The sequence below is a fragment of the Bison bison genome, unplaced genomic scaffold (genome assembly GCF_000754665.1).
Source record: "Bison bison bison isolate TAMUID 2011002044 unplaced genomic scaffold, Bison_UMD1.0 scf7180017864333, whole genome shotgun sequence".
NCBI lineage: Eukaryota > Metazoa > Chordata > Mammalia > Artiodactyla > Bovidae > Bison > Bison bison.
In genome coordinates this window covers 2,720,628-2,746,074 of record NW_011494905.1, presented here as the reverse complement: position 1 = coordinate 2,746,074, position 25,447 = coordinate 2,720,628, and positions in this window count along the sequence as shown.

The following is a 25,447-nucleotide window of genomic DNA, read 5'->3' as shown; positions in this document are numbered from 1 at the left end:
GCCAGCCTGGGGGGAGGGGGGTTGTCTTCCACCCAGACCTCAGGGAATAGTTGAGTTAGCTCTCATGCTCTTTCCGGCCCACCCGGTTCTGACCCGGTTGCTCATGCAACCTCCACTCATCTTGGGCGGGTCGGGGGGTGGGAGAGGGTGGAGAGTGGGGTTGGGGGGCCTTGAGAAAGAGAGCAAATAACTCATAGTGTCCATCTGGAAGGTGGGCCTCTCCTCAGGGGAGAAAGTCACTTGTGCTCCTAGTTTGGAGAGCAAGTCTCTTCCCAACAGGGGTACTGGGCACTCAGGAATGTAGAGGAATTCATGAATCACTTGGTGCTCCCCCCCATCTGACATTTTCTGGGCTGGCAAAACGATTTAATCATGTCTTCTCCCGATACCCCAGTTACAGCAGTAGTCTTTTTGGACAGCAGTGCCACAGGTTTTCTTACTACCGACAGTTCTGCTCCTGTATCCACCATGAAGTCACTGTTTTGGTCCCCCACTTTTAAGGTTACCATGGGCTCTCGGGGACCTGATATGTCTGAGCCCCAGCAACCCTATTTACTTTCCAAGTCAGCAAGCCCCACAACTGGGGAGCTTCCTCTTCCTTCCTTGCCTGAGGGCATTCATTCTTCCAGTGGCCAAAAGCTTGGCACCAGGCACACTGGTTTGGCTGTAACGGGACCCAGGGCCTCCACTGGGACCAGTTGAAGGACTGTCCTGTCCCTGGGGCAGATAAGGTTTTCTGGAGGGCTTGGGATAGACTTGCCCAGACCAGCAGCTAGCATTGCAAATCTCTTGTCTGTTCTCTTTCGTTCCCTCTGGCTCTCTGGCCAAGCGCAATCTCTGCTTAATTCCAACGTCTCCCTCCCCTTCTTGTCAGTACTCACTGGGAGAGATGGGTATAGCTTGGGCAGTTCGGCTGGAGCCGGATCCTGGAAGTGTTGGCCAGAGGCTTCTGTCATCAGGATGGGACTGCTGAGGTGGTGGCTCTACGATCCCGAGGGAGAGCTGGCGGAGGAGCAGCGGCTGCTGCAGGACTTCACCTGGCCCTGATTCGGGCATTAAGCTGGCCTCCGGTCCTGGTGGAGCACTGAGGCAGGAGTGTCATTATCCAGTATGGGGGAAGGGTCAGGTCGTCCCCATCCAAATCCTGTAGAATTTTCTTTTTTATCATCAGTCAATTTTTGTGCCATTAACTTTCCCTTCTGAATACAGAACCTTGTCCAAGCAGGAGGGTCTTAAGCTAAGCCTAGCCATGAGTCAATATATGGATATTGATCCGGGTGTCCTGGCTCTCCTGTGACTACTGTATAGACTGCTTCCAGTATTATTAAGTTCATGGTGTTCTCTGGTGGCCATCCTACTCCCACAGGGGGCCATTCGACCTCACAGAGTATGTGGAGGCGGTTAGGCTTCATCTTCACCCCATAGTCTCCTCCTAATCCCTTCTTAAAATTTTAATCATGCACTCCAATACAGTTGCCTTAGATTAACTTCCTCCCATCTTGCTTATCTTCTTGGATCTTCTTCTACTTTTCCTTTTCGTTCTGTCTATGAAGTTCTCAGTACCCTATATACTTCTGATATTTCCACTCAATGACACTTAAATTGCCATTCTGCCTCCTTCCTAACTGGGGTGAGAAGAGCCTTACCTGCCAGATCCCAGAGGGAGAAGGGGGATCTGCGTGCCTTCACCTGCGGGTCAGCACAACTGAACCAGAATACCACGTGGTCCAAGACTGTTTCTCCCTTAAAGTCCGTTCTGCCTTGGTGGGCTTGATCAGGTGTGGATGAAAACACAGATGGGTTAAATATCCCATGTCCCAGGCCATCTCTGGGAAAGCCAATTCATACTCACTTATGTATCCCCTTCCTTCTAGCCTAACAATTCCGAGGGGGTCAAGAATTTCACAGCAGACGGGACACCTCCTGGGGGAGGGCAGAATACGAACATACAAGGACCAGTTCCTTATCCTAAAAATCCCCTGGCGATCGCTGGTAATAATTTTCCCTGAGACGGCGTGGACACACCTCCTAAATGACCTTCACAAATTTCCTTCCTAAACCATAGCACGCTTGTCGACCTGTGTACCAAGCAATTACTGCTGCCTGCCTATTCCAGGACCCTGTGGGTCCATGCCCCTTCTAGTCCCTCCCAGGGGAGTGGTCAGGGCCCCTCTTCCACCCTGCCGGGTGGGTTCCTCCTCACCTGAGCGCTCAGTCCCCTTGCTGCCGTTCACTACCTGCCAAAGCGAATAAACCAGGCGTTGAAAGGCTGAATTCTTCCAGAGGGGAGAGGCGCCTTCCCCCCTCTAGGAGATTCAAGCCACAAAGCTGCGGGGTGGCCTCAAATGAGACCTGTCTCCTCAAAGTGAGGAGGTTCCCAGCCAATGCACCAAATGTTGTAGCCACACGTTCCAGGAAACAAACTAACTCAGAAGGACAATGCAGATAGTGGAATGCAGTTTATTACACCGGTGGGCCCAAGGCAGAGTCTCCTCTTAGCCAAGGACCCCGACCAGCATCTGTGAAAATCTTTTATACCCCGTGTGTACTGAACCCACCACTCCAAATTCCTTGAGACTTACATAAACCAAGGAAAATACAATCCCAATAACCCCATCATTCACATGCTATGTGCTCATGTGCTCAAATAGTCAAACAATTAGCCAACAATCAATAAACCTGAGGTTACACTCCAATAGATACAGAAAAATGTATGGCCTGTCTGGAGGAAGGGGTGATTAGTGTATGTTTTCTCTTAGGCGATGAGTAACCTAGATATGATCTTCAAGGTTCCCCTGTCTGGAGGGGGTCTTATCCTTCTGTTGTTGTTTTCATAGGCACTAAACACAGAGTTCAGAGTCATTGGAAAAGTGGCCAAGCACAATCAGCATGAACAGGCCTAAGATGGAGTCCAGGCCCTATGAATTCCTTCTTCAGTACTAATATGTTTTAGATGTGAACCATAACTACAGAATATCAGATAGTATTTTAAAAAACAAGAAACTCTTTCAAGGCTCTAGCTCTTGGATGGAATAGAAGCTTTGAACTGGATATATAAAGGGTAAAAAAGAGATAAGGACCTTTATATGTAACGGAGAGAGATATATAAGACCAAGAACCTAGAAAATATCTGTATGTTGTGGAGAAGAAAAGCAGAAGATAAAATGAACAACTAAATTTTAGAGCACTTTACCTTAGATATGTTTATCAACATATTGTTGTTATTCTTGCAATAGCCCAATGGCATATGACTCTTAATAAGAAATGTTTCAGAACAGATGTGTATAATGGAACTTTGTAAAATCTGAAAGTCCAGGCCGACCTCTGGAAATTCTGATTCTGCATGTCTGGGGAAGTCATATATTTTTTAAAATTTCCAAGAATGATACCAAAATACACTCCTGCATAAAAATCACTATAAATTAGAAGTCTGAGACTCAGGAAACTTGAGCAAATCCTAAGATCTAACATGCTGCTGTTGTTTAGTCGCTAACTCGTGTCTGACTCCTTTGTGACCCCCATGAACTATAGCCTGTCAGGCTCCTCTGTCCATGGAATTTCCCAGGCAAGAATGCTCTAGTGTGTTGCCATTTTCTCCTCCAGGGGATCTTCCCCACCGAACCCACATCTCCCATATTGCAGGTGGATTCTTTACTGCTGAGCCAAGACCTAACACACAAGTGGCAGAAATAGGAAGTAAATCGAGGTACTTTAAATCCCATTTGTGTACTTTTTCCCCACTGTGCTGGTCTGGAAAGCAAGGTCAGCCTTCATTAGTTATTATGGCCGAGCTGACCCGGCACCAGAAAGCTGCTTGCTCTCTGATGGATGGAGGCCAAGAGACAGCCACAGTCCTAACGTACGAATTTAATTAACGGCAGCACACACTGGAATCCAGGGAGAGTAGCCACAAACATGAAGGCAGACCATCCAGGACCACGGCAACAAGAAGCAGGAGGCGCCACGCTGTCTGCTACTGTTCACACTAATAAGCCGAACTGGCTTTTCACCTCTGCAGCTTCGGTCTGCCATGAAAGTACAGCTCGGGCCTCAGTGAGCGCCCCAGGGCCTCTCCTGACGTCAGTGAGAATTTTCAACATGTGCAAAGAGCAGCCAGGACCCCAGGCCAGGAGCAGGAAACAAGCAGACTCAAAGCCACAGTCTCACCCAGGGGTGGTTTTGTGAGTTCATGAAAGGACTCCTGATCATGACCTCAGTGTGGGTATTTTGCAAAGATTCAGCATTGCCACCCTACAGGATAGTTCATGAGATTCATGCTGGAGTAATTTTACAATACAACCTAGGGTCTTCCACTGAAGTTATTGATTTCACTGGAGTTCATTGTGACAGGCTGTTTTGTGTATCTGTCCTTGGGGTACTCTTCATTCTCAGCTACAAGATTGAAGATCAGGTTTTCCATTGCTGTTGCGGAAAAAGAGGTCAAAGCTATAGCTCTCCTTGCCAACTCTTCAGAGTTTTTTTTTTTCCATTTCATTTTTTAAAATCCACATACATTATAACCCTGAATCAATGAGGAGGAGTCTGTCTGGCCCTGTGATCACTTTTAATTACAAGGTATCAGTTGCAGGTGTCAGGTCTGAAGAGAGAGATCAGTGAGGGCAGCTACTTCAAAACAAAACCCGCCCTGTACATGACCCGCGGCAGAGATGGAGAGGCTGGGAGATTCTAGGTGATGAATGCTGCTGGAGGCATCAGCTCTGTTGCACTATTTTCTCTCCCTGACCTTCCCGTATAGTCCCACAATTTATAATGCGCTGTCATGTCCAATTTTGGTCACGGCCTGATGATTGTCATAAGGCTATAAACACTCTGAGGTTTTACTTTCTTGTGTGTTTTCTCACACCTTGTATTTGTTATAATCCATGTCACCCAATAACGAATTGACTTTTTTTATCTATTTTTTTCTTCTTGTTAAGCTCCTGAGGTTTGGGAAATGAATATTCAAAGTACTGAACTGAGGTGAAAAATTATTCTGGCATAGATATTTAGAGAGAAGAAAATGAGATATTATTGCAGGGAATTTGATAAACATCAGTTCAGTTCAGTTGAAATATTGATATTTCTCCTGGTAACCTTGATTCCAGCTTGTGCTTCATCCCACCCAGCGTTTCTCATGATGCACTCTGTATATAAGCTAAATAAGCAGGGTGACAATATACAGCCTTGACGTACTCCTTTCTCTATTTGGAACCAGTCTGTTGTTCCATGTCCAGTTCTAACTGTTGCTTCCTGACCTGGATCAAGTTAGGAGTTAGAGGATCTGGATTTGAATCCAGGCTGTGCCACTAGCTGATTGCCATGATCTGGACATATTGCCTCAACTCCCTGCCTCAGCTTCCCCTTCTGCATAGTAGAACATTGGACTAGGTGGTCTCCAAGTTCAGTTCCAGATCTGGCATTCTGTAGACAGATCAATTCTCTGTATCTGCATTAGGGGATGTAACAGAGTACTCCAGTGTCCCGAGTTAGTGCTGCTGTCCCAAGTGTACAGCAGAGTAGTGCCTTGAGTGCCATCCTTCAGAAGTGCCATCTCCTGGTGGGCTTTTCCTTCAGAGAAAACTGGGGTACTCCCAGTTAGCTAAGGAGGAGATCTGGAATATACATGCTGGAAGAGAAAAAAGCTAGTGCACAGGGTTAAGTCAGTGTCTGAGAAGAGGTAAGAATGGCAAAGTAAATGGGACTATTTACCTTGAGGAAGGGAAAATGCACTAGACAGATGGTACCTGGAGTGACCAAAAATTATACAGGGGCAAAAGAAAGCAACCTTCAAGTCACTGAGCACATCATGGACCATATTCATTTGTAGCCTTCTGAAATATTTCCATTCTTCTCTACACAATTTTATTAAGTGCAAGTGCTAGAGAGATTTGAAGTGTAACAAGTACTATTGAATCTGGATTTATGGATGAAATCCAATTGAGAACCAAAAACAAAACAAGACATTACTTAGAATCTGAACATATCCTGAGAAGAATGATATACTTGTATTCTGCCAAGACAAATCAGCTTCAATGAGGAAATTCCATCTTAAATTCCTGACCCCATTCATTTTCAATCACATTCACCTCTATTTATTTAATTCACCCAATCCCATGGCCATGTTACTTGACCTTGTCATGTTCTAGATTATCAATCTGCTTCCTTCTCTTCCACTCTACTATAACTATTGCAAACTGTGTCCACTCTCCACAAAACTCTAACCCTGCTGTTACACTGGCTTACCCTCAGGAGATCGCCTTACCTCATCCATGGGGAAAGTTGAAATCTTCAAATGAAAATATCCTCAACTTTCTGCCACCAAGAGTATAAACTCTATTTTATCTGCATCCATCTTTTGTCCTTCTCTACTGCTTTTATAGCAAGATGTCCTTCAACATAAACTAAGCAATGACATTTTAATTTCCTATTTTATATGTTAACCTTTTTGTCTACCAACCCCTTCATTCAGCATTTAAAGTGTTGAAGTCTTGTTTTTCCCCTCAAAAAGCCCCCAATCTGAACCCCACATTCTCTTCCAGTTACCAGTGAGCTCTCTCCCTTCACCATACCCAAGTCACTAATACTCACTGCCTCCACTTCCTTACCTCCCACTTACTCCTCAACCTACCACACCAGACTTCTCTGTTCCTCACACACCATTGAAACCAGTCTAACTCTTGTCTCCCTCAAACTACTATTGCTAAATTCATTGGGTAATTCTTAGTCTTTATATTATTTGATCTCCATGCAAAATTTTATACTCTTGGCCTCCTTGAAACAATCTTCCTTTGACTTCTATGATATCATACCTTCCTGCTTTGTGGTGTTTGGTTTTTCCCCTCAACTTTCTGGCTACTTTCTGAGTTTCTTTGCAATTTTTTTTTTTTTCTGTGCCTGTTAGTGCACCTCAGAGTTCTGCCTTCTCATCTCATCTCATTTGGTCATCCTGGGAATTCTTTATATACCCTGATGACCATCTACAGTTCCAGTCTCTCCCACATTTATAACTTGATCTTCTATTATCACCTGAACATCTCTGCTTTTATTTCCACAGGACTTTCAATGCATCTAGAATATAATTTATTATTTTATTTCGCAAACCAGCTCCTTTACCTTGGTTTCCTATTTCAGTCAATGGCATTACAGCCATCCAGCTGTTAGCACAAGTAGGAAATCTAGATGCCGACCTCCCCCTCTTCTCCATCTGTTTCTGAACTCTCAAACGAATCATCATGCTCCGCCAGTTGTTCCTTCTAAGTCAATATCTTTGAAATCCCTTCATTTCTTCTCCTGCCATCCTAGTTGGGTAATCAATATCTCTATCCCTCCTCCTTTGTCAATCCATTTTCTAAACTGCACCAAAAGTGATCTAAAATTCAGATTTCACTATGCCAATCCCCCACCAAACACTGTGGTTCCTTACTCCTCTTAAGAGGAAGGCCAAACTCCGTGACTTGAGCCCACAACCCTTAATGATCTGAACTCTGCTTGACTCTTTCAGACCAGAGTTCTCAACCTCAGCACTATTGACATTTGGGCTAAATAATTCTTTATTGTGGGAGACTTTCCTGTGCATTCTAGGATATTTAGCAGCATCCCTGGTCTCTACCCACTAGATACTAGTCACACCATCTCCCCAGGAAAGTCTCCAGACATTGCCAAATGTACGCTAGTGGGCAAAATCAGCCTGGGTGGAGAACCACTTCTTGAGACTAATCAGTCACTACGCCTGACACCCTATATAGAACTTATAGTCGCCCTATATAGTCACACTAGCTTTTCCTTATTCTTCTACTGAGCCACTTTTTATTTCATATTTGTGACAGCTTTTTAAATATGTAATTCGCATAGCTTGCGACTTACCCAAAGTGCACCAATTCATAGGTTTTTAGTACATTCACAGAGCTGTTAAACCATCATTGCAATCAATTTCGGAACATTTTTATCAGCCAAATCGAAGCTTCATATCCATAAGGAACCACTCCTCATTTTCCTCCAACCCACACCCACCCTACCCACACTCTAGGCAGACACCAGTCTACTTTATGTCACTATAGAGCTGTCTTTTCTGGACATTTCATATAAATGGAGTCATGCAATACTGTGGTATTTTATAAATTAGCATAATGTTTTCAAGATCCATCCATGTTATAACATGTATCAGTACTTCATTCCTTTTTATTGCTGAATAACAGTCTATATGACGGTATTTTTGAGGCTTGCTCATTAATATAATGAATGGGTGTGTGTTCAGTCACTTCAGTCATGTACGACTCTTTGCCACCTTGTGGACTGTAGATCACCAGGCTTCTCTATCCATTGGGATTCTCCAGGCAAGAATACTGGAGTGGGCAAGAGAAGTGTCCCAGTTCAGGGACTGAACCCACATCTCTTATGTCTTCTACATTGGCAGGTGAGTTCTCTACCACTAGCACCATCTGGGAAGCCCAATATAATGGATACCCTGCATTTTTTTCTCTTTCATTCAGACACTGTCCTTATCGTCATTATATGATTCTCTCTTTGCACACTTCAACTCCTAAGTTCTAGACAGTTATGTTGTGATGTGGTTTAAACAGGCCATTTGGGAAGCCATTTGTTCTGATCCTATATTAATAATTGTGCTTCTTCTCAGTGAAGACTTTCTTAATCTACACTCTCTATCCTGACCCCTTTCCTTCCCTCTCCCCTCAACTTACAGCTGGGCTTGGTAAGGGCATAACTTTGGGACTGTTATGCTGGTGCCCCGTGCATTTTTTGGTCAAAGCACCACATTATTTGCTGTCTATCCTGTCATTAGTCTCACTAATAGAAACCGTTTGAAGGCAAAGACAATGTTTTATCATTAATACTGCCAGCACCTGGCATGTAGTCTGGCACATGTTAAGCTTTTTATTTATTTATTTTTTTTGTGGAAAGAACAAAAGAAAGAAAGGATCACGGGTTTGACAGCCTACCTGGCATTGTGGTTTTCCTGGATCTGGACCTGGCTTAGTCCTGGTCAGGCTTCCTAGAGATGGAGTGTTGCCTCTGCATGGGGTCTGGAAGCATTGGCAAGGACCTGCTGTCAGTCTGTCTGACAGCATTCCCAGGTGGCTCACTGCTGCTTTGCCCCTGCCTTCACCTCATGCGAAGAGTTGACTCATTGGAAAAGACTCTGATGCTGGGAGGGATTGGGGGCAGGAGGAGAAGGGGACGGCAGAGGATGAGATGGCTGGATGGCATCACCAACTCGATGGACGTGAGTCTGAGTGAACTCCGGGAGTTGGTGATGGACAGGGAGGCCTGGCGTGCTGCAATTCATGGGGTTGCAAAGAGTCGGACACGACTGAGCGACTGATCTGATCTGATCACCTTCCAATACACAACCAACTCTCCTGGACTCCTTGTTGACCGACTTCACATTGACTTGCTGATCTGAGTGCCATCTCACTCTCTCTCACTGTTCTCTTGTGATCTCGTGCTTTAGCTTGTCTCTTTTTCTTTTTTCAAGATTTTTTTTAATGTAGACCGTTTTTAGTCTTTATTGAATTTGTTACAATATAGATTTTGTTTTACATTTTGGTTTTTTGGCCTGTACCTCCTGCACTGGAAGGCTAAGTCCTAACCACTGAATCACAAGAGAAGTTCTAGCCTGTCTCTTGAGTGGACCAGGAGTTCAGTCCAAGGAAGTACTGAGTGGACAGTCTTGTTCAGGCAGCTGGACCCACTACTGTGGAGGTTAGAGGAAAAGCATGTTTCTCTTGAACACAAGACCCCAAAAAGTAACCTCTCTCTTACTCCCTGCTGACTGAAGCAGTGTGGAAAGATGTGTTCTATGGTTTACATAAGATTTATGCTGTTTGTTATGTAACAAACAGAGCATTGTTTTAAGTGCTTTACAAATATTAACTTGCTCATAATGTGAGGATGTTAAAATTTTTATGTTAAAATATTAACATAACCTCATAATGTGAGGTTGCTCACATTTTTATCTGCCTCTCAGATGGAGAAACAAAGGACTTGAATGTTCACTATCACACAGTTGCTGAGTGGCAGAGCCAGGAATCAAACCAGGTTCTGTAGCCCTAGAATCGCTATGATGCCTCTCTCTCTGCTATGCCTTTCTACATGCTGACCCTCTGGCCAGAAAGCCCCTTTATCTCCTCTTCACCTGACCAACTCCCACCCATCTCTTAAGTTTTAGCTCAGATGATTTCCTTTGAACTACTTCCTCAAGCCTGGATTTGGCACCCAATTCAGGAGATTTCCCTGGATTCCTGGCACCCAATGCAGGAGATGCAAGAGACATGGGTTCAATCCCTGGCTTGGGAAGATCCCTTGGAATAGGAAATGGCAACCCATTCCAGTATTCTTGCCTGGAAAATTCCATGGACAGAGGAGCCTGGAGGGCTACAGTCCATGGGGTCACAGAGTTGGACACAACTGAGCACACACGCACGCTCTGTATTTTCAAAGTGAAAGAAAGTGAAAGTGAGGTCATTCAGTCATGTCCAACTCTTTGAGACCCCATGGACAGTAGCCTACGAGGCTCCACCGCCCATGGGATTTTCCAGGTAAGAATACTGGAGTGGACTGCCATTTCCTACTCCATGTATTCTCAAAGCAGCTGGTATTTCTCCTTTTATTTCACACTTACAAATCTACTGACTTGACTATCATTTCTTCTATGACCTAAACTTTTTGAGAGCAGAAATATTTTCCATCTGGTAGGCCACTGACTTCCCACATTTAGGAATGAAATATCTGGCAAGAAGTAGGTGCTCAAAAGTATTTCTTACATAAATAAATGAATCTAAATGTCCGTATTTAATGTCCAAACTAAGTATTATTTTATGAGATTCTGCTAGTCCATCTTTCTTTCTCCTCTCTAGTTGATTTTTCATTGACAGAGTATCAAAGTGAAATAAAACAAATACAAAAGCTAAGGATCTTTCCCAAATTCTCACTCTTAAAATTGGATTACATGATTTTAATAAATTGGGTAATTAATATAAGAGACTTACATAACCAAGTGAACTATCCTTGCATTGTTTGGACCAGTTCTGGAGCTTGTTTCCCCAACTCTGGGAACACACTAAAAGAAACACCAGAAATCTGAATATGTTATGGCTGACTCCTCACCACCCATTTCACCCTTGCCCCTGGGTAGCAGCTGTGTGGTGGAGTAAGGAAACGTAACTTGCCCCCATCCCAGCCCTGGAGCAGGAGTGCCAAGACTGGTCTAAGCTCATTAGTGAAAGTGCATTCTCCTTCAGAAGTCACATGAAGTCCAGGTGCATCATTCTGAGTTAGCTGACTTCCTCTCCTGCAGGTCCACGCAGTCCAGATCTGCCACGGCTATCTCATCTGCTTAAGGAAGTTCAGTCTAGGAGTGGGGCTGACACTTCAGAGGCAGAGGAAGGAGATCAAAAGAAAGTTAGTCCTTCATCACTGGGCTGTGGCAAAAAAAAACAAAACCTAGAACAACAAACAACCCTTGTGGAGTTCACCTTATCTTAGCTAACTGAGCATGTCATTCTCCTTTATTGCCTGAAACTATTTGAAAGAGGCTTCCTGGTCCTTGTAATATAAAGGTATGCTGGTATCCGGTGCTTGTCCAAGGACCTATGAGCCAGGCATCACAGTACCCTGAGGGTGGGCAGATGAGGCTACTGCCCCACATCAAATAAAATACAAGAAAACAAAGGAGCCTTGCAAAGAATGCAAAGATCCCAACCATCTTTGCCCCTGAACCTCTGCCTCCCCTTCTCAGGCTTCCAGAATGCAGAACAGGAAAGGAAAACTACTTTAAACCTAACCTTTTCCAATCTCTCCTTGTCTAGACCTAAATGTCTAAAAGGTCAACATATAATTGTTGACAGATCCAGGCTCAATATCTAATACAGAGAAAGCATGGACTTCTGGAATCACAACACATCCTTATATTAAATAAGATTGCTAGGGAAAGAAGAGAGAACATTTAATTTGTTTTCTGAGAATGTTAACTAAAAGGAGATCTTTTTCTAACAACATCATGCAGTTTGATAAAGGAAAGCCTGCCTTCCTTTGCTAGCCTCAGAAGAATAACACCAAAACACAAATGACAGGGGACTACAAACCAAAGGGTGGTGGTGGGGAACCATCAAAGCTGGAGAAAATTCAAAAGATGTCTCCACAAGTCCAAGGAAAGGGAGAAGGAGGTGGACAATTGAGAAAAAAATGAAGACAAGACATAAGGAACAACTTCAGCAGATTCTATTTAGGTATTAAATAAAACCTCCAGTACTCTTGCCTGGAAAATCCCATGGATGGAGGAGCCTGGTGGGCGCAGTCCATTGGGTCACTAAGAGTCGGACACGACTGAGTGACTTCACTTTCACTTTTCACTTTCATGCATTGGAGAAGGAAATGGCAACCCACTCCAGTGTTCTTGCCTGGAGAGTCCCAGGTACGGGGGAGCCTGGTGGGCTGCCATCTATGGGGTCACACAGAGTCGGACACGACTGAAGTGACTTGCAGCAGCAGCAGCAGAGGAGAAAAGTGCAAACTGAGGAGAAACAATAAAAGGAAGAGAAGAAGAAGCATTTCATGAGTCAAAGACGGTGTTTCAGTTTGAAAAGATTTCATAAAGAGCAATAAAATTGATTAAGAGTCCTGTAGAATTCTTCATTGAGTGGGAAGCTATGGCTTACCTACAAAGAAACAAAGATTAGGTTGGCTTCAGATAATTTCTCATTAATATTAAATGTCAGAAGGAAAAGTAGCAACATTTGCAGAATTTAAAGGGAAAATATTCAAGGCTGAAAAATCTTGCAAGTTCTTTTCACTTGAAAGGGCAGGGAAAGATATTGATAACAAGTAAGAACTCAGTATTTACATCAGCTCTTTCCAGAAATCTTATTAAAATTGTGCCCTAAAAGATAAATAAAATAAAAATTCTAGGATGGGAATGTGTTTAACACTTCAATATTTAATGTAAATTTTGCTGTTAGCATGTGACAGGTACTTTTTTACCATATTTAAGATATTTTGTATTCTTACTATTTTGTATAGAGTTTTAGTCACTAATATACAACTTCTACAAGGCAGGGAGTTCTGCCCATTTTATTCACTCTTGTATCCAATAACTAGAAAAGTTTTTAGCACATGGTTGGTATTGAAAAAATGCTTGTTGGAGAAATGATCAAATAATCAGAATTAGATGCTGAATCAAGTCCAATGCCTCTCCTCTATATGTTTTTTCTTTTTTAATAATTAATGTCATGATTTGCACTCATGGAGTTTCTAATACTGAACCATCTTTGCAATCCTGGAATAAACTCTTTAAAAAATTTTTTATTTTATATATTTTTGGCAGTGCTGGATTTCTGTTGCTGCCTAGGCTTTTCTCTAGCTGCAGCGACTGGGGCTTAATCTCCAGCTGCGGTGCTCAGGCTTCCCGTGGCAGTGGCGTCTCTGGTTGCGGAGCATGGGCTCTAGGTGAAGGGGTTTTAGTAGCTGTGGCACATGGGCTCAGTACCTGTGCTTCCCAGACAGGCTCTAGAGCACAGGCTCAGTAGTTATGACACATGGGCTTAGCTGCTCTTCAGCATGCGGGATCCTTCCAGCCCAGGGATCAAACACATGTCTCCTGCATTGGCAGGCAGTTTCCTCACCATTGAGCCACTCGGGAAGCCCTGGAATAAAGTCTTCTTATTGACCATATAATAGTCCTAAATATATAGCTACATTTGATTTTATAAGAAATTTTACATTAGATGTTCTTTTATATTTTTTTGTTTGTCTCTTGTTTCTTTTCCTTTTCTTTTTTTTTTCTGCCTACCCTGAATCCATTCTCCCTTCTCTTAAAAAGAGGTTCAATTTTCCCTTGGAGAATTACTGCTTTCTCACTTCCAGACTATGAGGATCAGGTCAGGCTTACTCAATCTCTGCTCTAGGAGAGGATTTATAATCAACTCTTGGCCAGCTGGAATACCAGTCTTTTGGTCACAATGAACAGTTCAGCGATGGGCACTGGAGCCAAGCCAGACCAATGAGACTTCTTCTCAGAACTTGTCAGGTATTGTCAGGAGAGATGTGCTCTTGTTCTCCTGGAGTTCCAAGCTAATACAATGCTAGCTTGTACCACTGGTAAACAGCTTGCCACAGCCAGGCAGAAATGTACTTGTGAATGAAATCACCCCAAGGAGAAGCTTTAAGGACCTGTTCTAGCATGGCAAAAGACATACTCCCATATTTTTTGGTAACTTCAATGTAAGCATCCTTTTTCCCTTAAGTTAGCTGACACAATATAACATTCATAAACTAGAATTATCTGTATTTTAATTTTTTATGCTCTCTTCATAAGTTTTGGTATCAGGTTTATGCTGATCTCATAAAAAAGATTTGGGAAATTTTTCATTTTGTTTACACTCTGAATATGTTGGAAAGCTAATTATTCTCACCTCCTTCTACTCATTTTCAGCACGCATTAAAAAATAGATACTGGACCTAAGAGGGAATGAAAATACCATATATCCTTTATTACTGGCAAAGTTGGACTGATGAACACGGAGAGGTCTGTAGCTCTAAGTGTAATAGCATCCCCCTGAACTGAGCTTCCTTGTTACTGACTGTGCTGGACAGCAAAGACCTCTTCCACTGACACTCCTGTACCCACAGAAACAAGGCGGGAGAGCCAGGAGCCCTGCTGAAAGTCAGTTTTGGTTTTTTCAACTTCCCTAAAGAATTATACTTTTCACTCAGTCTCTTTATGTGGTTATACTTTTCTCATTCCTAATGCTTTATATTTTTGTTTTTTTCCTTTATTCAAAGCTCAAATTCCTAGGGACTTGCTTATTTTATCTTCTTGAAGAATTGCTTCATTTATTAATTAATTCTGTGTTTTATTTTTAGTATTCTAAGTCATTAATTTCTTTTGTTTTATTAATTATTATATGTAAGTTATATATTTGGCTTATTTTGTTAACTTTTCTATTGTCTTGAGTTGAAAGCTTGCTTGTTATTTTTTGCCTTCTTTGAGTAAAATAATAAAAGCATTAAAATCTATCATAATTCTTGTTAGCATCAACCAAGAGTTTTGCTATGCACTGTTCTTATTTTTGTTGATATTTAGATGATCTCAGGGTATACTTTTGATTTCATTTACAATTTCTTTAAAGAAACTGTGGAATTTTATTTGTTTGGTTTTCATTTTGTTTTGATCTACAATTCATGTGGCTCTGGTATGATTGTGTGATAGTCCCAGAATGTGGTCAATAAGATTTCTAAATTTTGAAATGTGTTATTCCAGATTTCCTTTATTACTAAATACATCACACTTTACTTCTATCAGTAAGTGAGAATATATATATGCTCTATAAGGTATCAAGTACTAGATTATCTAGTAAATTTATCCTACTATTTATGTGATTAAACTCATTTATAGCCTTTTTTTATTCTTTTGTCTATCTGGTTAATCTAATTCTTGTTTAAAAAAACACCAATTTTGTTTTTATCAAATTTTGCTTTTTCTTTAAGAATTTTGCTTTGTATATCTTGCTATATATTGTTTAGAGTACATGAAAGTTTATGACAAATATGTATTCTTTATGGGGATTTGTTTTTGTTTTTTGGCCATGCTGTGCAGCTTGTGGGATCTTGCTGCTTCTAAGTCACTTCAGTCGTGTCCAACTCTGTGCGACCCCATAGACAGCAGCCCACCCGGCTCCCCCGTCCCTGGGATTCTCCAGGCAAGAACACTGGAGTGGGTTGCCATTTCCTTCTCCAATGCATGAAAGTGAAAAGTGAAAGTGAAGTCGCTCAGTCATGTCTCTTAGCGACCCCATGGACTGCAGCCTACCAGGCTTCTCCATCCATGGGATTTTCCAGGCAAGAGTACTGGAGTGGGGTGCCACTGCCTTCTCCTTGTGGGATCTTAGTTCCCCGATAAGGTATTGAACTCAGGCCACTGTACTGAAAGCACCAAGTCCTCACCAAAGGACCATCAGGGAATTCATACTCTTGGTGCCTTTAATCAAATAGGAAATATTCTCTTTTTCTATTTTTACTCTTGGCCTCAAATTTTACCTTATCTGATATTAACATTGCCAGTTTTAGGAGGGATGCTTATTTTTATGTTTTAAGGATATACATTACATTTTTATTGTGAAATATATAGAAAAGGATATTTAAAACATAAATGTATGGTTAAAGAATTGCTCATCTAACCATTATCCCAATTGAGTAACAATGTAGATCATTGGGAGAACTCAAAAAGCCAACTGTTCTTCTCAAGCTTCCTTTTGGACCTTACCATTATCCTGATTTGTATAGGAATTGGCTCCTTTCTCTTCATATTTTAACCACCTAAGTGTATATTCAGCACTCTAAAATTTAGATTTGCCAGCTTCTGGAAATATACATAAAGAAAATTATTCAGTATAAATCTTTTATGTCTTACTTCTTGTGCTCAATATTAGATTTTAAAGATTTATTCATCTTGTTATGTGTGGCTATCAGTTAGTTCCGTTCAGTCACTCAGTCATGTCTGACTCTTTGTGACCCCATGAACCGCAGCATGCCAGGCCTCCCTGTCCATCACCAGCTCCCAGAGTTTACCAAAACTCATGTCCATTGAGTCGGTTATGCCATTGAACCATCTCATCCTCTATCGTCCCCTTCTCCTCCTGCCTTCAATTATTCCCAACATCAGGGTCTTTTCAAATGAGTCAGCTCTTCTCATTAGGGGACCAAAGTAATGGAGTTTCAGGTTCAACATCAGTCCTTTCAATGAACACTCAGGACTGATCTCCTTTAGAATGGACTGGTTGGATCTCCTTGCAGTCCAAGAGACTCTCAGGAGTCTTCTCCAACACCACAGTTCAAAAGCATCAATTCTTCAGCACTCAGCTTTCTTTATAGTGCAACTCTCACATCCATACATGACTACTGGAAAAACCATAGCCTTGACTAGATGGATCTTTATTGGCAAAGTAATGTTACTGCTTTTTAATATGCTGTCTAGGTTGGTCATAACTTCCCTTCCAAGGAGTAAATGTCTTTTAATTTCATGGCTGCAATCACCATCTGCAGTGATTTTGGAGCCCCCCCAAAAAGTCAGCCACTGTTTCCCCATCTATTTGCCATAAAGTGATGGGATCAGATGCCATGATTTTAGTTTTCTGAATGTTGAGCTTTAAGCCAACTTTTTCACTCTCCTCTTTCACTTTCATCAAGAGGCTCTTTAGTTCTTCTTCATGTTCTGCCATAAGGGTGGTGTCATCTGCATGTCTGAGATTATTGATATTTCTCCTGGCAATTTTGGTTCCAGCTTGTGCTTCTTCCAGCTCAGCATTTCTGATGATGTACTCTGCATAGAAGTTAAATAAGCAGGGAGACAATATATAGCCTTGATGTACTCCTTTCCCTATTTGGAACCAGTCTGTTGTTCCATGTCCAGTTCTAACTGTTGCTTCCTGACCTGCATACAGATTTCTCAAGAGGCAGGTCAGGTGGTCTGGTATTCCCATCTCGTTCAGAATTTTCCACAGTTTATTGTGATCCACACAGTCAAAGGCTTTGGCACAGTCAATAAAGCAGAAATAGATGTTTTTCTGGAACTCTCTTGCTTTTTTGATGATCCAGCAGTTGTTGGCAATTTGATCTCTGGTTCCTCTGCCTTTTCTAAAACCAGCTTGAACATCTGGAAGTTCACGGTTCACATAAGCTGAAGCCTGGCTTGGAGATTTTTAAGCATTATTTTACTAGCGTGTGAGATGAGTGCAATTGTGCGGTAGTTTGAGAATTCTTTGGCATTGCCTTTCTTTGGGATTGGAATGAAAACTGACCTTTTCCAGTCCTGTGGCCACTGCTGAGTTTTCCAAATTTGCTGGCATATTGAGTGCAGCACTTTCACAGCATCATCTTTCAGCAGTTGAAATAGCTCAATTGGAATTCCCTCACCTCCACTAGCTTTGTTCCTAGTGATGCTTCCTAAGGCCCACTTGACTTCACATTCCAGGATATCTGGCTCTAGGTGAGTGATCACACCATTATGATTATCTGGGTCATGAAGATCTTTTTTGTACAGTTCTTCTGTGTATTCTTGCCACCTCTTCTTAATATCTTCTGCTTCTGTTAGGTCCATACTGTTTCTGTCCTTTATTGAGCCCACCTTTGCATGAAATCTTCCCTTGGTATCTCTAATTTTCTTGAAGAGATCTCTAGTCTTTCCCATTCTGTTGTTTTCCTCTATTTCTTTGCATTGATCGCTGAGGAAGGCTTTCTTATCTCTCCTTGTTATTTTTTGGAACTGTGCGTTCAAATGGGTTTATCTTTCCTTTTCTCCTTTGCTTTTTGCTTCTCTTCTTTTCACAGCTATTTGTAAGGCCTCCTCAGACAGCCATTTTGCTTTTTTTGTATTTCTTTTCCTTGGGGATGGTCTTGATCCCTGTCTCCTGTACAGTGTCATGAACCTCTGTCCAAAGTTCATCAGGCACTTTATCTATCAGATCTAGTCCCTTAAATCTATTTCTCACTTCCACTGTATAATCGTAGGGATCTGATTTAGGTCATACCTGAATGGTCTAGTGGTTTTCCCCACTGTCTTCAATTTAAGTCTGAATTTGGCAATAAGGAGTTCATGATCTAGCCACAGTCCACTCCCAGTCTTGTTTTTGCTGACTGTATAGCGCTTCTCCATCTTTGGCTGCAAAGAATATAGTCAATCTGATTTCAGTGTTGGCCATCTGGTGATGTCCATGTGTAGTCTTCTCTTCTGTTTTTGGAAATGGTGTTTGCTGTGACCAGTGCGTTCTCTTGGCAAAACTCTATTAGCCTTTGCCCTGCTTCATTCTGTACTCCAAGGCCAAATTTGCCTGTTACTCCAGGTGTTTCTTGATTTCGTACTTTTGCATTCCAGTCCCCTATAATGAAAAGGACATCTTTTTTGGGGTGTTAATTCTAAAAGGTCTTGTAGGTCTTCATAGAACCATTCAACTTCAGCTTCTTCAGCATTACTGGTCAGGGCATAGACTTAGATTACCGTGATATTGAATGGTTTGCCTTGGAAACAAACAGAGATCATTCTGTCGTTTTTGAGATTGCATCCAAGTCCTGCATTTCAGAATGTTTTGTTGACTACGATGGCTACTACATTTCTTCTAAGGAATTCTAAGGAATGTGTAGCCATAGCTTTTGGTTATTGGTGGTGATGATGTATAATATTCCATCATACAAATACACAACAGTTTACTTTTCTCTTCCACCTTTATCTGACATTTGGGTTGTTTCCCATTTGGGTTATTTTACAATGCTGCTATGAATATTCTTAAACAAGTTTCTTATGCACATATTTCCATTGGCTATTTAACAATAAGTAGAATTGTCGGATCATGGTGACTAAATTTATTGGAGATTGCTTAACTTATACAAAGGGGTTAAGCCTATTCACAACTCTCACATGTATGAGTTCCTACTACTTTACATTCTCACTGATATGAGATATGGCTATTCTTTTTAATTATAATCATTCTAGCGAATGTGTACTGATATTTTCCAGTGGTTTTAATTTTGTATCTCTGGGATTACTATCGAAATTCGGTGCTTTTTCATACATTACTTTCTTACAAATTTTCATCTTTTGTGAAATGCCTATTCAAAACTCTTGCTAACTCTTGGATTATCAGCCATTTTCTTGTTAACTTGTTTTATAACTATATTTTTGGATATGAGGGCTTCCCTGATAGCTCAGTTGGTAAAGAATCCACCTGCAATGCAGGAGACTCCAGTTTCATTCCTGGGTCAGGAAGATCTGCTAGAGAAGGGATAGGCTACCCACTCCAGTATTCTTGAGCTTCCCTTGTGGCTCAGATATGGGATGCAGCTCAGATGCCTGCAATGTGGGAGACCTGGGTTCGATCCCTGGGTTGGGAAGATCCCCCAGAGAAGAGAAAGGCTACCCACTCCAGTATTCTGGCCTGGAGAATTCCATAGACTGTATAGTCCATGGGGTCGCAAAGAGAAGGACATGATTGAGTGACTTTCACTTTCACTTTGGATATGAACCCCTTGGAAAGGTATTCTCCCACTCTTTGGCTTATATTTTCTCTCTCAATGGTGTCTTCTGATGAGTTTAATTTCTTCATTTTAATGTACTCAAATTTTTCATTCTTTTATTATATGATTATTGCTTTCACGTCCTTTTGCTAATTTTATTCAGTTGGTTTTGACTGTGCCACACAGCTTGCAGGATCTTAGTTCCCCAACCTGGGATTGAATTTATGTCTGATGCCATAGAAGCTGAGAGTCTGAACCACTGGACAGCCAGAGAATTCCCCTTTTATGTCCTTTTAAAGGAAAATTTACCTTCCTTGCTGTATAAAAAGATTTGCCTGTTTTGTCTTATAAAATGTTTTCTTGTTTGATCTCAAATTTAGATCTCAAATTATCTTGGAATTAATTTTTGCATATGTTGTGAGGTAGGGGTCCAGCTAATACCATTTAGTGGAAAAAAAAACAACAACCCTGTTCTTCCTCTACTGGTCTGAATTGTCACTTATATATCAGACATCCATACATACCGGAGTTTGCCTCTAGGCTCTCTATTCTAGTCCATTGGCTGCTTATCCTGTGCTAAACTTCACTGTGTAATGTCTATAATGTTTACATAATTACTAATATTGTGTAATTTAAATATTATACTGTTAATTATTACTTATCACATATTACTTATTAAATATTACATTGTTTTAATACCTTACAGTAAGTCTTCATATTTTTACGACATGTCTTCCTGCCTTGGTTTTTTTTTTCAAAAGTATCCTGGCTATGCTTGACTCTTCATATTTCCATATAAATTTTATAATCAACTTATAAAGATAAGCTTTGAGATTATCACAGACATGATCATAACACTTGAAGATTTTGATTGGGATTGTATTACATATTTAGATCAATTTGGAAGAAATGTTATGTTACAGTAGGTCTTCAGTCCTTGAGTATATTGTATCTCTCCATTTAGTTTGGTCTTCCTTAATGTTTCAGCAAATTTATGCTTACCTGCAGAGAGGTTTGAACAGCTTTGTTAGATTTTATCGTAGATATTTCATATTGTTATGTCCTTATAAATGATACACTTTTAGAATTTCATGTTTTAACTGGATACATTTGATTTTTGTACATTGTATATGCTCATAGTCCCTCAAGAAGAGACCCTTAGAATGCTTTCTTTCATTCTATCCTCTTTCTGCCTGTTAAGACGATTGGAACTTTTACTCTGAGTCGTTTAAACATTTATTGCAGTATTCTATTGTAAGAAACTTGATTTATACTTAAAAATGAGATTTACTGAATTCATCAAATATGAGTATTTTTCTTACATATTTATCTTCCCCAATCTGATATTTTTTCCTACTGCCATTTTAATGGAAAAGGCATACTTCTTCAAATCCTTTGTAAGAAGTCCATGGCTTAATGCTTTTTGAGTCCCTGAAGTTCTTGGTTGGAAAACCAAAGAATCACAGTTCTTTTCCACTGATAGTCTTTAACTATTTCTCAACATCTTCTAGTGTCCAGTGCTGTGATAAGAACTCTCATGTCAAAATAATTATCTTGCCCTTGTAAGTAAGCTCTTCTCTCTTTCTGAAAGCTTATAATATGTATTTTATATTCCTGGAAATTAACATTTTCACCAGAAAAATACTTGTTTATATTATTTTTATTAATCTTATATATAATTCTGTGACTTTTAATCCAAAAATGTTGGTCATTTTTTTCAGCTTCAGAAAATTTTATTTTTATTTTTTAGTGTAATTCTTTCATTCTTTCCTTTTTTCCTCTTGAGCTGCTTGTCTTTGTCAATTATGCATCCTGAGTCTCTCTTCCTTTTGTCTCTCATTTTTAGTAATAATTTTCATTCATTTTTCCTTTTGCTCTATATTCTGGAATATATTTTTAAGTCTATTTTTGAGATCAATAATTCAGTTTTCTGTCCTTCCATATATTTTTACTCCTTCTGGATTGTTTTCATTTCAGAAACTATTTTTTAAATAATTTTCCTAATAATTAAATATTTTTCCTAATAAAGAGAGAGCTGTCTCTCTTTGATAATATCTTCTTGAATCTCATTGAAAATTTGTATCTAGAGAGTTCTCTTTCTTGCTGTCTTGCCTCTATTCTGTTTAAACTGGCTCCACTTTATTTTGATTTCTCAATGCTATAGTTCTTCTTTTAGGTTTTTCATTCTTTCAAATATCCAGTGTTTCTTTCTTCTTCTCCTTCTCTTTCTTCTTCTTCTTTTCTTCTTTAACTTCTTCTGTATGTGTGCATGTTTATTTCTTATGGAAACAGGCCTAGACTTGCCAGCACCTCAGCCAGTGTAGGTTCCTTCAACAATATTGATATCAGGCTGTTGGTGACTTGAAAGTATTAGACTCTTTCCAAGTAGATCAACAGCAAAGGGTAGACAAGCTAGATTCCTGAATTTGGATAAAGGACAGACCACTGAGTTCATAAAGTTGTCCAGATTCATGAGAAGACAAATGGGGCACTGAAAAAGATCAATGCCCCTCAGCAGGACTGGCCCACCAGGATAGCTGATGCCAGTAGGGTCAGCTCCTCCTGGGGTCAAACACACAGTAACTGGAAGACTGGCTTTTCCTGGACTTTGCTCCTTGCTCTCCAAGATGCAAGCCATTGCCCAAGGCAAGCAAATCCCAGGAGGCTGCCTGAATCATCTCCATTGAGACTGAGACTGTAATAAGGCCAGTGGGACCTCGTCCAGGCTTCCTTGCTTCCCAGAACTTTGTTCACAGGGTTAAGCCATCTCAAAGGAGTACTGACACAGGGGATGAGTTCAAAACATACACTTTCAGTTTCCCTTAACTTTTTCAGGAAAAAAAAAAAAATATATATATATATATATATATACACATATATATGCTTTCATTATTTAAAAACTGAAGGCAAAAATAGCTTTTATTTCTGAAAAAGGGAGCTCATGGCATAGTGGAATCACCTCATGTGCTGAGTCCAATACCCTAAACAGGATTCATGACTCAGAGTCATCCAGGCCTAAGTTCCTCCCCAGTGAATTAGGAGTGATGGAACTAAGGGGCCCAGGCCTCTTCCAAACAACCTTTGAAAATCAAACACTATAAATGTGAAGATACTGTCTTGGAAGTAAATCACCATGAAAACGCAAGCCAGTGTTACTATTAATATCAATGAGAATTCGAGTTATAATTAAAGAGAAATAGGCTGCCTCATATAGCAATAAAACTCCCTGTCAGTGGAAGCATGTGTGAGAAAGTTGCACAGCCCTCGCTTAGAGACATTTGGCTAGATGGATGAATCAGACATTAGAATCATTCATCTCTGAGACCCTTTTCAATTTTCTAAAAGTCTGTGATTCATTCAGCACTTGGAAATATCATAGGCCTGGGAATTGAAATCTCCCTGAAGTTAAACTCAGCTCCATAAATGTGAAATCAAGTAGGACCAAATATATATTCCAAATTGGGGTAAAGTATGACCTCGATATGTGGCTAATGCAAACAGACTTCTCTCTCACTAATAACAGAAAAAAATGTCAGTGGCAATTCTTCAGTAAAATGACTATCTGCAGCCCATGGTTCTCATCCTGGCAGGTGGACAGCGAGATGGATCCCAGGATTAATTAGCAAAATTGGCAAATTCTCTCTTGAGCTCCAGGCTCCAAGGCCACCTACTCCTGCTGCCTCCTAGGCATAGAATTCCAGTCTCATAAACAGATGAGTTCATAGGCTACAAGTTATCAAGAAAAACCATCCACCCATACACAAATGAAACTGAGCAAGAATCACATCTCTGTCAATTATCATATCCAATGTATTCTGAAAACTAATGAGCCTGTTAAACTTCCACTGGAAACTGACAATAGAGCCCCATCCTCATGAAACAAAGTATCACAGTGAAAAATGAAAGGGAAAATGAAATCTGGCTGTTGAGGCTTTTCTTGATTTACTTGATTCCTTAATTCAACCAACACTTAGCAAAAAAACACTTTATGTGTTGAAGCACTTGGCTCAGCACCACGGAGGGGATCCAGAAAAGAACTGGTGACATGTTCTGTCTCTAAGATATTTATGGTAATATACAAACTATGTCAACAAACTATGACAAAGTAGAAAATAACCATGATAAGTAGAAGTAGAGAAAGGTGAAGGGGTGAGTGGGACGTGGGAAGCTTATTTCTCACTGAGAGGTTCAGGGAACTTTTCCTGGACAATCAGTATGTGAGTTCAATCCTGAGGAATGAAGAGAATACAGATGTGCCAGGATAAAGATGAGCCAAGCCCCAGGGGCAGGTAAAGATGAGGGACGTACATAGACAAGGTGATAATAATGGAATTTATCAAGTGCTTACTGTATGTCAGGCGCCATGCCAAGCTCTTTAAGGCAAATAACTTCATTAGACTGAGAAAACTGAAACACAGAAAGCTTCTTTGAATTCACACAGCTTAGAGGTGATAGAATTGATTCAACGTCTGGGTGCAGGTTACAGGAGAGTATGTAAAAGTCACTGATAATAGAACAAGAGGATATTGAATGCCAAGCTTAGGAGACCAATGTGTCCAGCTCTTGATATATTCATCCCAGATGTTGTTATTGAAAAGATTCAACACAAGTTATTGACCAAATTTTCCACTCATCACAGTGATTTGGGAAATCTTGAAGAGTTAGACTTCTTTGACAGAGTGAAAATAGTCAACTATTACTTTCTTCACTGCATGGTTCTTAGCTCTACATTCAGCAGAACTCTGAGACAAACTAAGGAAAAGCTACTGGAGGTTGGAACCCCTTGACTTCGGCAGAGAAGGAGTAAGGAACTTTGGTGAGAGTCTCTTCATGAAATAGGTAACTGAGTAGTGTACAATGAAGTCCCACCACTCTATTCAGACCGAATGAGAAAGTCCCACTATATGAAGAACAGATAGACTAGACTAGAACAGAAGTCCACAAACTTGGGGTCTGCAAACCCAATTCAACTTGATACCTGTTTTTGTAAATAATGTCTTATTGAGACAAATCACTCATTCATTCATGCATAGTTACCTTCATGTGATAATGGCAGTGCTGAGTAGCTGCTACAGAGACTGTGGTGTGCAGACCCCAAAATACCTGGCCCTCTACAGGAAAATTTTGCCAACCTCTAAAACAGAAAAATCAGAACCCTAGCACATTCATATTGGATAGGAAATCATTTAATCCACTTTCCTCCCCTCCCCACCATACCCTCCCCACACACACAGATAAAGAGGCTGAGCCCCACAGAGAGGAAGAGATTTACCTAAAATCACAGAATTGGCCTGGACTGTGGAGAAGGCAATGGCAACCCACTTCAGTACTCTTGCCTGGAAAAACCCATGAACAGAGGAGCCTGGTAGGCTGCAGTCCATGGGGTCATGAAGAGTCAGACATGACTGAGCAACTTCACTTTTACTTT